A 13284-nucleotide genomic window follows, 5' to 3' on the forward strand; every position below is an offset into this window, starting at 1 on the left:
TAGGTGTGGCATTGTTGGAGTGGGTGTGGCCTTGTTGGAAGAGGTGTGGCTTTGTTGGAGTAGGTGTGACTTTGTTGGAGGACCTGTGCCACTGTGGTGGCTTTGCTTTGAGATTTGTATATACTCAAACTATGCTCAGTGGTACAGACAATCCCTTTCTGCTGCCTGTGCATCAAGAACTTTGGGCTCCTCCAGCACCAAGTCTGCCTGGATGCTCCCATGATTCCTGCCATGATGTTAATGGACTGAACCTCTGTAAATGTAAGTCAGCTGCAATGGAATCTTGTCCTTTATAAGACTTACCTTGGCTTCTGTGTCTGCAGCCATGAGCATGCTCAGGCTACAGAAGAGACTTGCCTCTAGTGTCCTCCACTGTAGTAAAAAGAGGTCCAGTTGGACCCCAATGAGACCAATAAAATCTCCAATGCCAACTCCCATCAGCTAATCAGGAAGCTGATTGAAGATGGCCTGATCATCTGGAAGCCTGTAACTGTCCATTCTGAGGCTCACTGCCAGAAAAACACCTTGAAGGGCAGGCATATGGTCATAGGGAAGAGAAAGAGTACTGCCAACACTTGGGTGCCTGAGAGGGTGACCTGGATAAGAAGGATAAGGATCCTGCACCGGCTTCTCAGGAGATACTGGGAATCTAAGAAGATTTACCACCATATGTATCACAGTCTGTAACTGAAGGTAAAAAGGAATGTATTTAAAATCCAATGGATGCTTATGGAGCAGATCCACAATCTGAAGGTAGATGTGTCCCACAAGAAGCTACTAGCTGACCAGGCTGAGGCTGGCAGGTCTAAGACTAAGGAAGCACAAAAACGGGTGAGAGGAGTGCCTCCAGGCCAAGAAGGAGGAGATCATCAAGACTACATCCAAGGAGGAAGAGACCAAGAAATAAAGCTTCCTTCACGTAAGTGACCTCACTGTGGCCTCACATGATCAGTCATTAAAATAAAACAAGCCTTAAAATAAAAGAGTTACCTTGGCTATTGTGTCTGTTCACAGCAATGGAAAGCTAACTAAGACAATGTGTATTGATTCTGCTATTTCTGTTTCTCTGGAAACCCTAATACATAGCGCCATTTAAATGGAGCACAATATTTAAATCTTAATTTCATTACCTGCTGATAATAATCTTACAATTATAAATCCAAAGTATCACTTGGAATACATTTGCATATATAAAAGGATCTGTCCTCATTATTGTTCCATAGCACACATGGCTGTTGGTTTGACTTTCAAACCAGAGCTGAATATCATTTTATGGAGAAAGAGATAACGGAATTTTTCCCTGCACCAAAGACTACTTGGAGAGGGAGAGAAACACATCCACACCATAAAAGGACATCTGGGCAAGCACAAGTGCCAGGCCTGTCACCAGTGAGATATGAGCCACCTCTGCGTGGGTTACTGATGCTCTCACATTTCTGCTAACAAGTCAGTCAATACAACAAAAGCCACTTCAGATTTCCCAGACATTCAACACTAATTGTCACAGAAGGAGCAGTGGAGACTGTCAGCCTCTGCAGAACTCTCAGGCTGCCATGGCCTCGATACCTATATCCTGGCTTTTATATCTCTAGGGCAACATTCTCCCACAGGAATAGAGGGTTTGCGGGCTTATCAGCACACGTGTGTGCACATGCTCAGAAAAGAACCATCTCGGCAGCTGGGAGTCCTGCACCAGTGGAAGGGGAAGTCTCTGGTCCTTCCAAGACTGAACTCCCCAGTGAATGGGATTGTTGGGAAAGGACAGAATGTGGGGGTGGATCAGGAGAGGAACACCCCTATAGAAGGGGAGTGGGAGGTGCTAGGGAGATGATAGCCTGGAAACCAGGAAAGGGAATAACATTTGAAATGTAAATAAGAAATACCCAATTTAATAAAGATGGAATAAAAAAAGACACTCCTTCTGGAAGAGGAGAATGTGTGATTTCTTTTCAGGATCTGTGGGAAGACTTTGCACACCTGGGCAAATGTGGAATGACCTATAGATCCTTGGAAACATTTCGATAGTTCCAGAAACTCCTGGAAAAGTGGAAGATCCAAGATCTCTATGGCAAGAGAGGAAGGTTTATATGAACCTCGGATGTGTGGGGACATTACCTGTCCAAGTTTGTCAGAAGAAGAGTCAGCAGAAGGTGGGCCAGGCACAGTGTGATCTTCTTTGAGTCTCTCACTGTTCTCTCCAGTACTGTGTTTTGTAGATGTTGCAGGCACTCTGGCTACCAACTCGTCAAAGTCCACATGTTCTTCAAACCCAGTAGACATAACCCGGATTTTTTTTTCAACTTCCCAAGAATGGGCTCTAAAGATGAGGCCACTCTTTTTCTAATAGCATTATGTAAGCAGATATTCTGGATTCCCTGATCCTCAGCATCGAGATGTATTAAAAAAAAAATAAAACATTTGTTTTATGTGTTCCCACCACACCTGGTATTTACAATATGTGTCAAAGAATCCAGACTCACCCCTAGATAAATACTTCTTTGGTTGTATTAATATGTAGCCATGGAATCTTATATTTCCAATTACTCCTTCCCATCTGGTCTAGCTTGCTGTCTATTTTATATTCAGTTCAAATGTGAACATATATTGCTATTATTTCATGTTACAGAGCAATCATGACTGAAAATGTTAGTTTTAGTCCTGTTTTAATTACTTTGTTCCTCATGCACTGATTTCTGTGTATGGATATGAATTTCTGACTCATTATTTCATCTCCTTAAATGATTCTTCTGTAACATGCTTTTTCAAAGTCTACTTTTTAATTTTTAGTTATCTGTGTGTGTGTCCGTGTGTGTCCGTGTGTGTGTGTGTGTGTGTGTGTGTGTGTGTGTGTGTGTGTGTGTGTTTGTGTGTATACACACATGAGCACGGTGTCCAAGAAAGCCAGTAACAGGAGGTAGATACCCTGGAGCTGAAATAACAAGTGGTTGTGGCTTACAGGACACAGGAGCCTGAATCCAAACTCAGATCTTCTGTAAAAGCAGTTTGCATTCTTAATTGCTATGTCATCTCTGTGGCACCCTTTTAACATTTCTTCAATTAGTCCAGTTGGTTAGCAATTCCACATCAGCCCCTCCCTGGATGTGTGACTTGCCTGGAAGAGTTTTAAAACAATTGTACATTGAATCCTGTTCTGACATACAAGCATAAATGTTGAGATCAAATAATCTTTCTATGACTATAGCTATAAAATTTTATTTTTCTTGTGTTTATTATATTTTATTTTATTTATTGTATTTTGTTGCACTTTATGTTTGAGACAAGACCTTACAATGTATCTTTTGCTGGCCTGGAACTTGTTTTGTAGACCAGGCTGATTAGAGGAGAAACTTTAAAAAACATTCTTAGGAGCAAGTAAAAGCTAGCCTGGTTATTGCCCGGCCTTGATGGACCTTGCCCTGGGGACCCATGATAATACAGTTATGTGTTGAAAATACTGATTAACTGTTATTGATCCTCCTCTATGACTCTGCTTGGAAGGAGCCAAAAGAAAGCTCACAACCACCATACAGCTAGGCAGAAACAAGGACTGAACTTGAAATCTTGAAAGAAGAGAGTAGGGACAAGAGCTTGTATCCTGAATCCATGTGTATATTCCAGGAAGCAAAAACTAGCCTATAGTGATAAAGGCATCATAGTGGTTTTAATATGCTTGACCCAGGGTTGTCCCAAGCCTGACAACCTAAGTTTGATACCCAGGGCCCACATGGTAGAAGGAGAGAGCTGACCCTCACAAATTGTCCTTTGACTTCCGTGTGTGTGTGTGTGTGTGTGTGTGTGTGTGTGTGTGTGTGCTTACAGATTAAAAATGGACAAATTCCTAGACAGATACTAGGCACTGAAGTTAAATCAGGAACAGAAAAACAGTTAAACAACCCCATAACTAATAAGGAAATAGAAGCAGTCATTAAAGGTCTCCCAACCAAAAAGATCCCAGGTCCATAGGGGTTTAGTGCAGATTTCTATCAGACCTCCATAGAAGACTTCATATCAATACTATCCAAACTGTTCCACATAATTGAAACAGATGGAGCACTACCAAATTCCTTTTACGAAGCCACAATTACTCGTATACCTAAACCACGCAAAGACCCATCAAAAAAGCGAACTTCAGACCAATTTCACTTATGAATATCGAAGCAAAAATACTCAATAAAATTCTGACAAATTGAATCCAAGAAAACATCAAAACAATCATCCACCATGATCAAGTAGCCTTCATCCCAGGCATGCATGGATGGTTTAATATATGGAAAACCATCATCGTGATCCATTATATTAACAAACTGAAAGAACAAATCCACAAGATCATTTCATTAGACGCTGAGAAAGCATTTTAAAAAATTTAACACCCCTTCATGATAAAAGTCCTTGAAAGTTAGGAATTCAAGGCCCATATCTAAACATAGTAAAAGCTATATATAGCAAACGAGTTGGAAACATTAAACTAAATGGAGAGAAACTTGCAGCAATCCCTCTATAATCAGGGACTAAACAAGGCTGCCCACTCTCTCCCTACTTATTCAATATAGTTCTTGAAATTCTAGCCAGATCAATCAGACAACGAAAGTAAATCAAGGGTGTACAAATTGGTAAACAAAAAGTCAATATTTCACTATTTAAACATTATATGATAGTATATTTAAGTGATCCCAAAAGTTCCACGAGAGAACTATGTCAGCAAATTGGCTGCATATAAAATTATCTCAAATAAATCACTAGCCTTTCTCGACACAAAAGAGAAACAAGCCGAGAAAGAAATTAGGGAAACGACACTCTTCATAATAGACCCAAACAATATAAAATACCTCGGTGTGACTTTATCCAAGCAAGTAAAAGATATATACAATATGAACTTAAAGACTCTGAAGAAAGAAATTGAAGAAGACTTCAGAAGATGGAAAGATCTCCCATGCTCATGGATTGGCAGGATTAATATAGAAAAAAAATGGCCATTTTACCAAAAGCGATCTACAGATTCAATGCAATCCCCATCAAAATACCAATCCAATTCTTCAAAGAGTTAGACAGAACAATATGCAAATTTACCTGGAATAACAAAAAACCCGGGATAGCTAAAAGTATTCTCAACAATAAAAGGACTTCAGGGGGAATACCTATCCCTGAACTCAAGCAATAATACAGAGCAATAGTGATAAAAACTGAATAGTATTGGTACAGGGACAGAAAGATAGACCAATGGAACAGAATTGAAGACCCATAAATGAACCCACACACCTATGGGCACCTAATTTTTGACAAAGGAGCCGAAACCATTCTTTGGAAAAAAGATAGCATTTTCAGCAAATGGTGCTGGTTCAACTGGAGGTCAACATGTACAAGAATGCAAATCGATCCGTGCTTATCACCGTGTACAAAGCTTAAGTCCAAGTGGATCAAGGACCTCCACATCAAACCAGATACACTCAAACAAACAGAAGAAAAACTAGGGCAGCATCTCGATCACATGGGGACTGGACAAAAATTCCTGAACAAAACACCAATGGCTTATGCTCTAATATCAAGAGTTGACAAATGGGATCTCATAAAACTGCAAAGCTTCTGTAAGGCAAAGGACACTGTGGTTAGGAGAAAATGGCAACCAACAGATTGGGAAAAGTTCTTTACAATCCTACAACAGATAGAGGGCTTATATCCAAAATATACAAAGAACTCAAGAAGTTAGACCACAGGGAGACAAATAACCCTATTAAAATATGTGGTTCAGAACTAAACAAAGAATTCACAGCTGAGGAATTCCGAATGGCTGAGAAACGCCTAAAGAAATCTGCAACATCTGTAGTCATAAGGGAAATGCAAATGAAAACAACCCTGAGATTTCACCTCACACCAGTGAGAATGGCTAAGATCAAAAACTCAGGTGACAACAAATCCTGGAGAGGATGTGGAGAAAGAGGAACACTCCTCCATTGTTGGTGGAATTGCAGACTGGTAAAACTATTCTGGATATCAGTCTGAAGGTTCTTCTGAAATTGGACATTGAACTTCCTGAGTATCCATCTATACCACCCTTGGGCATATACCCACAAGATGCCCCAACATATAAAAAAGACACGTGCTCCACTATGTTCATAGCAGCCTTATTTATAACAGCCAGAAGCTGGGAAGAACCCAGATACCCTTCAACAGTGGAATGGATATAGAAAATGTGGTACATCTACACAATGGAATATTACTCAGCTGTCAAAAACTTTGCCTTTATGAAATTCATAGACAAATGGTTTTACTGGAAAATATCATCCTGACTGAGGTAACACAACTACAGAAAATCACACATGGTATGCACTTATTGATAAGAGGCTATTAGCCCAAAAGCTTGAATTATCCTAGGTCATAGAACACATGAAACTCAAGACAGATGATCAAAATGTGAATGCCTCACTCCTTCTTTAAAGGGGGGAACAAGAATACCCTTGGCAGGGAATAGAGAAGCAAAGCTTAAAACAGAGACAGAAGGAACACCCATTCAGAGTCTGCCCTACATGTGGCCCATACATATAAAGCCACCCAATTAGACAAGATGGATGAAGCAAAGAAATGCAGGCTGACAGGAGCCAGATCTAGATCTCTACTGAGAGACACAGCCTGAATACAGCAAATGCAGAGGCAGATTCCAGCAGCAAACCACTGAACTGAGAATAGGATGCCTGTTGAAGGAACCTGAGAAAGAACTGGAAGAGCTTGAAGGGGCTTGAGACCCCTTATGAACAACAATGCCAAGCAACTAGAGCTTCCAGGGACTAAGTCACTACCTAAAGACTATACATGGACTGACCCTGGACTCTGAACACATAGGTAGCAATGAATAACCTAGCAAGATCACCATGGAAGGGGAAGCCCTTGATCCTGCTAAGACTGAACCCCAGTCAATGTGATTGTTGGGAGGGAGGGGTTAATGTAGGGAGGATGGTGAGGGAAATACCCACATAGAAGGGGAGTGGGGGGGTAGGGGGTGTTGGTCGGGAAACCTGTAAAGAGAATACCAATAGAAATGGAAATAAGAAATACTCAAATTAATAAAGAAAAAAGGAAAAAAATTAACAGAATAATGCATATCATTTTTTCTGCTCTCGATGTTCAGTGAATTTCAGTGGGATCAAGTTATGGGGTGTTTTCTTTCTGATGAATGTGTCTCCAAGTGTGTTAGGACAAAAGTCTTTGACATGTCCTTATGTAAATTAAAAGAAATTAGTAGTCTATTAAGAGAGATTATGACAGAGCTTGACAGAAATAAAGAGGGTCTAACTTCAGCACTGAGTCAAAGGGATACAGGGGGAGGATAATAGAAAGTGATGGTTATTCAAAAAAAATTGGAGAGAATTGACTTTGTCAGCTATCAGCTGGTTTTTGAAATTACATTGGCAGAACAACGGAATGGAGATGGGGTATTGAAAGAGACACTTTAATGAATCAACATACCAAAGTTTTGAAAATAATTCATCTCAAGTATAGATTGAAGATGGAGAAATAGATCACACCAACAATAGTCTTAATGTACTTCGAAATTTTAAAATCAAAAAGTTGGAGATCATCTAGAATCTTTCCCCAAACTGAACAATGATGATATGCATCTTTTCTCTCTTCTTACAAAGAAAATATTCAAGGAATGGGTTTTGAGAAGGCTTCATTTCCTAACAAAAGAGACTCACTGAGATGCAGGCCTAGGCTAAGATGAGGTTCATTTGCATGTGTTCCTTTACGCATTCAGACATAGTTACTGTGTTTCTATGATTCTTCCAATATTGGCTTGATTAGACTAGGTACACTGTTAATTGAGGACATTTTCTCATCTGTGACATAGATGAGGTACACTGATATTTGTGGATATTATCTCATCTGTGACATACACTAGGTACACTGATAATTGAGGACCCTATCTGATCTGTGACATATACTAGGTACAGTGATAATTGAAGGACATTTTCTGATCTGTGACATAGATTATGTACACTGATAATTTGAGGACATTTTCTGGTCTGTGACATAGACTATGTAAAATGATAATTGAGGAATTTTCTCATCTGTGACATAGACTAGGGAAAGTGATAATTGGAGGAAATTTTTTTGATCTGTGACATACCGTTCTTCTGTCTCTTGCCAGAGTATGTCTTGTGCAATGGGAACCTCACTTATTTTTCTTCACTTCAGGAAGGCAGTTGCCGTATGATGTTTAGACATAGCATCTCCTCTGTCTTGTGATGTGCAGTGAGCCATTCCCAAAGAGTGTAACTTTGACTTGGGTTGACAAACAATCACCTTCTGCTATAGTAAACCATTCCTCATCTAGCATGATGCCTCAGCTCTTCAAATGCACTTCCAAGTGTGGAATTTATTTTTATATAAATGGCCAGCACAGTAACTACATTTCAGGACTTTCTTTATTCTGTCATTAGACTCGGGACAAGATTTAAATGTATAAGGTTTGTTTCAGTCTAGGTCTCAGAAAGTCTTTCATATCAACTATAATATCAGGAACTTCCAAATCTACCCCTAAAACATGCATTGGGTAAAGGAACCCAATGAGCCTTTTATTATTTTGATCATTCGTACAAAGAATTTCTGTTCCATCTAACTGATACAGACATGAATTGCACTGTTATTGTGTTGCCACAGTGTCCCTTAATGCATTGCACCTTGACAGAGAGTTCACAATAGTCCAGTTCTGTAGCAATTCTCAATGTTGCATTTCCAAATACAAAAGAATTCCCATCCCCTCTCCTTGAGTTTCTCACTATCAAACATTCTGTTCTATTCTTCAAATCAAAATATATTATAGGCCACATATTTACTGAAGTCATCTTGAACATTTCAGCATTTTTAATTATAACCTTTATAGCAAAGAAACAGAAGGGCAGGGGATGTTACCATTTAGTAATTAAAAAAACAACAAACTTAAAAATATACATAATGAAATTCAGGACATAACTATTTCTAACCATGCAACTTAGCTCTGTTATGTCCTGAAACGATCACCACTATTTTTTATCAAATATTTATTTTGATTTATTTCTCAATATTTTATGCCATGTTTTAATTTCTGAATATGTGGAATCAGAAAAAGAATGTATTATTCTTTAAATCCAAGGAAATAAAATAATTTACTTTGTAATACATAACCCTGAATATTCTACATTTTCATGAGGAATAAAATAGCGTATAGGTAAAATTATTGTCTGAATGTAGATTAGAAATTTAATCTGTTATAAATATAAACTTGGGACAAGAACTCACCTTACTGTGAAAGGCAAACTAAGCCTGAGTATCTCCTCTGAACAAAGATGCATCATCATCCTTTCTCACGTGTAGGTCTGATTTATAGACACCAATGCTAGATTTTTCATGTAGGGACATGAAAAAAAGTGAAATTAGTGTCTCAAATGATTATCTTATTTTAATACAAACTATGTAGACATTGTGGAAAAATATACTGAAACATTTAAACTTCACATCATTTCTTTAGACGTAAATTATTTTGCTTTTAAAAGAAATGTTGGAAGGGAGTTCAAAATGGATTTAAGATAAGAGTAACTGCTGTGCAAGTTTCATGACATCATTGGGTCCATGATTCGATGCAGGAAAGTTGGACTCTAGTTATCCACCTGTGAAGTGTGACATATATTTGTACAGACATATATGCAAATAAACATAGAGATGCACACACATTCATACATGAAGCCACACACACTACAAAAAGATAACTTTCAAAGGTGTAATTGTTTTGTTTTCTTTGCTTTGCTTTCATTTACTAGTAATGACTCATGCCTTTAATTATACCATAAAATCTGAGAAGGGGCTGACAAATAGGAGGCCAGAGATTAACACGTGAGAGCTTCAGAGCAGTTAGTACAAGGCTAACATGAAAAACGTGAGAACTTTTCTCAAAATCCTAAGAGCTTGAAATATAGATCAGGGCCTGCCTGGCTCCAAGTAGGTTATGGCTTTGATCTTCACATCTGAATTTTTTCATTCAAATTTCAGGTACTTCTCTATTGGGTGATTTTAAAATAACCAAATTGTGATTAATTTTTAGAATTTGTTTTGTGTTCAAATGTAAATCTCCTAATCTCTAACTTTTATCTCTGACTTTTTAAACCAGAAATAGCATAGCAACACTCAATATATCTGGCCTTATATGTTGTATATTTCATTTTAAGTGGCTTTTTTATAGCATTATAGTGTTCCTGGGATTTACTGATTACGTCCTTGGAATATTAGGGGACACAGACTTAGAACCTTTGGGTCTGACCTTCACTGGTTCTTTCACACAATTTATCATTCCTCTTTCAGGTGACATAAGGAGCTGTTGCTGAGCTGTGGCTAAGACTGAGTGTGGATTACAATAGTGTCAACATCCTTCTCCAATGTGAAGCCATACATGTTCTTTAAGCACATTCTTGAAAGACAATTTCCATAATTCTAGGAGTTTTCATTAGATAGCCACATTTTTTCGTTTTTGGAGGATGTTTTTGAAGACTATTCTGGCATTTATGTCAATTGCTATCCCTCTTTCGTGGGAAATTTCTGTTTCTTTTCTGGATGCTTCTAGGAACTGTGTTTCTGCTGTTTACGGGTTCAGTTTGATCACCTGGGTTCAGATTTCTTTTTATTTATCATGGCTGTCATTTGTTTGGTTGAGTTTTTACTGTTCTCGTTCTACAATTCCTTCATTGTTATGCCTGCATACTTTTCTCTTCTTATTTTGACTTTTCCTCGTTTTAGTCTTCTGGACACCCATGGCTCTTCCACCTGCATGGAGCCTGGGTATTGCTCATCACTGTATCTCGTGTATGAGCTGTTATATAGAGTTATTAGTTTTCAATGTCTAAGAGTATAGATGCTAGTTTTTGGTATTTATGAAATTTGCAGAAATCATAACTTCTAGAATAACATGATTTCCTTACCTTTTCATTTTTAGTTTTTCTGGAATGATTAAAATAAACAATTTATAGAGAATAACAAGCATAAGAAAAATGTATATTGTGAACATATTTCTGCAAGAGGTCTCATGTATTGATGCAGCTGAAATAATGAGATTTGCCATGCTCTCTGTGACTGTTCCCACATCTCCCTTGTGATTTCCCCACAGTGATAGTATTTACATATTTACTTTTCTTCTCCCCTTACATTTGTTTATTCATTAGTTGTGTGCTCAAATGCTACAGTATTCTAGTTAGTTGAGAGGAAAATTTTCAGAAGAGACTTATTAGCTTCTGCCATGTGGGTCACCAGGATTGATCTCAGCAGTTCAAGCTCAGCTTGGCAAAAAACCACCCTTAGCCAGGGAACTTTTATGCAATCCCCAAATTTAATATTTCCTAATACTGTCTGAGAGCATTTCTATGACTTCAGAATAAGAATCTGGATTATTTTAGTGGAAAGTGATTATGTGGGAATTAATTTTGTACATTATAGCCACAGTGCTATAATGCTACCCATTCTTCTATTTTATGCACTACTCATTACATTTGTATATTTGTTTTAAAAACCCTGCTTAGCTAACTAGCACAACCTCTGCTGATAATATTATATAGCTTCCTTTTGTTGATGGCTATGTCTCTACATCATTTTATGCTCACTGTTTTGGCATACTGATTTCTATTTAATTTATATTTATGATGCACATCATGGAGACCCTTTGGTTTTGGCTCTTTGGACGATAGTGATTTCCCTGGTATTATTTCATTGAGGACGCAAACACTTACCGAACATTCACATATTTACATTTATACTGTATATTTTGTCTGGTGATTTGACTATACTATTTATGGTGAAGCAGAAAGTAATCTCTAGTTAAGTAAAAGTCAAACAGTGTTTAAAAAATTGACTACCTGTATTCTTTTAATCTATCACTTATTTTCATAGTAAGATACAAAGTAGCCTCTCTCATCCTAGAATTTTCTCTTACTTACTTAAAAAATAATTAGCAAATTAATTAAAATTATTTTAAGACAGTAGTTTTTCTGTGCTTATAATATCTAGATGTAATACTTGAGCTATGTGCTTTCTGAACTCTCATGCATACTATAGAGTTAATATATTTAGTGTGCATGAGAACTCCACATAAGAGGCTCACATAAAATACCTCAGCTGTTAAAGGCTTGTGACCCAACCAAAATATCAATGAAACTGAAATTAGTCACTATATATTAGGTGTTTGTATTGAAATAGTCACATATTAATTAGCTCTTTGTAATTCTCTACATCATATCAGGTCTATTTATAATGATAGTGAATCCATCCAATTACAAAATTCACCATTATATCTAATAGCTTATTTTAATTATTTAACATGTGTTTTGGTTTCATGTTCATATTCTATACCAAAGGAAGCATAGTTAGTGCTCTCCTATATTCAAATAGCCAAATCGTCTGCGGTAATCTGGTATATTAGTAAAATATCAAAATCGGTTTATTTAGTTCATTCACTTTGGAAAGATCTAATATCAGCAGAAATGCTGAAATGAAATATAAATTAAATAAACTCACTGAATAAAATATAAATCTTCATAAAAGATAAATGATATAGTAAGATAAGTTATAAAACACAGAAATAAATCACAAAATTCAAACTCAGATTAACCCCACCAAACACCCAGCTGACTGAAATAAAGACCATGGACCCATGTTTTTATTTCTATATATCACTCCCTTTACGTACTATCTGTGTAGTAACATTTAATGAGTTTCATTTGGAGAAGGTATGAATGATTGATCTAATATATTGTTTAAATCTCTATTGAAATTACTTAGAAAATATCAGTTCTCCATTCTCTGTAAATAATTGCTTCTCTCATATGATAAAGAAACAATAAAATTTTATTCTAGTCAAAATAATTCTCTATAATTTTAATATCTAAAAATGCAGAAGAAGATTAAGATAACATGGAATATTAGATCAGCTGAACTGCATGTTCATTTATTTAAGAATAAACAGAATCGTTGAGATGTTTCTGCAACGTAATATAGAAACATAAAACAAAGCATTGAATAAATAGTGGCCGAAGAACAGGGTCATTTTGTTAAATGTAGCTTTCCTTCAGATCCACTGTTTTCTTTTATTTAGTAAAAATTCAATTTAAATACTCTTCGTCAGTATTTCTCATCTTGTCATTGACTCTATTTTCAAAGCTCTATCCCATAACTAGCATGATTATTAAATTTAAAACCAAGAATTTTGCGTCTGTCAATCACTTTCTGCATTTCCTTATGTGTGGTTTCTTCGGTTCTCAATGGCCATGTTGTGTT

General features: G+C 37.1%; 1 pseudogene; it reads left to right on the plus strand.

The window, feature by feature from the left end:
* Nucleotides 1–325: 325 nt before the first annotated feature.
* Nucleotides 326–907, plus strand: LOC134484246 (large ribosomal subunit protein eL19-like; annotated as a pseudogene).
* The last annotated feature ends 12377 nt before the right edge of the window (nucleotides 908–13284 follow it).

This window comes from Rattus norvegicus, chromosome Y, assembly GCF_021556685.1.
Source record: "Rattus norvegicus strain SHRSP/BbbUtx chromosome Y, alternate assembly SHRSP_T2T, whole genome shotgun sequence".
NCBI lineage: Eukaryota > Metazoa > Chordata > Mammalia > Rodentia > Muridae > Rattus > Rattus norvegicus.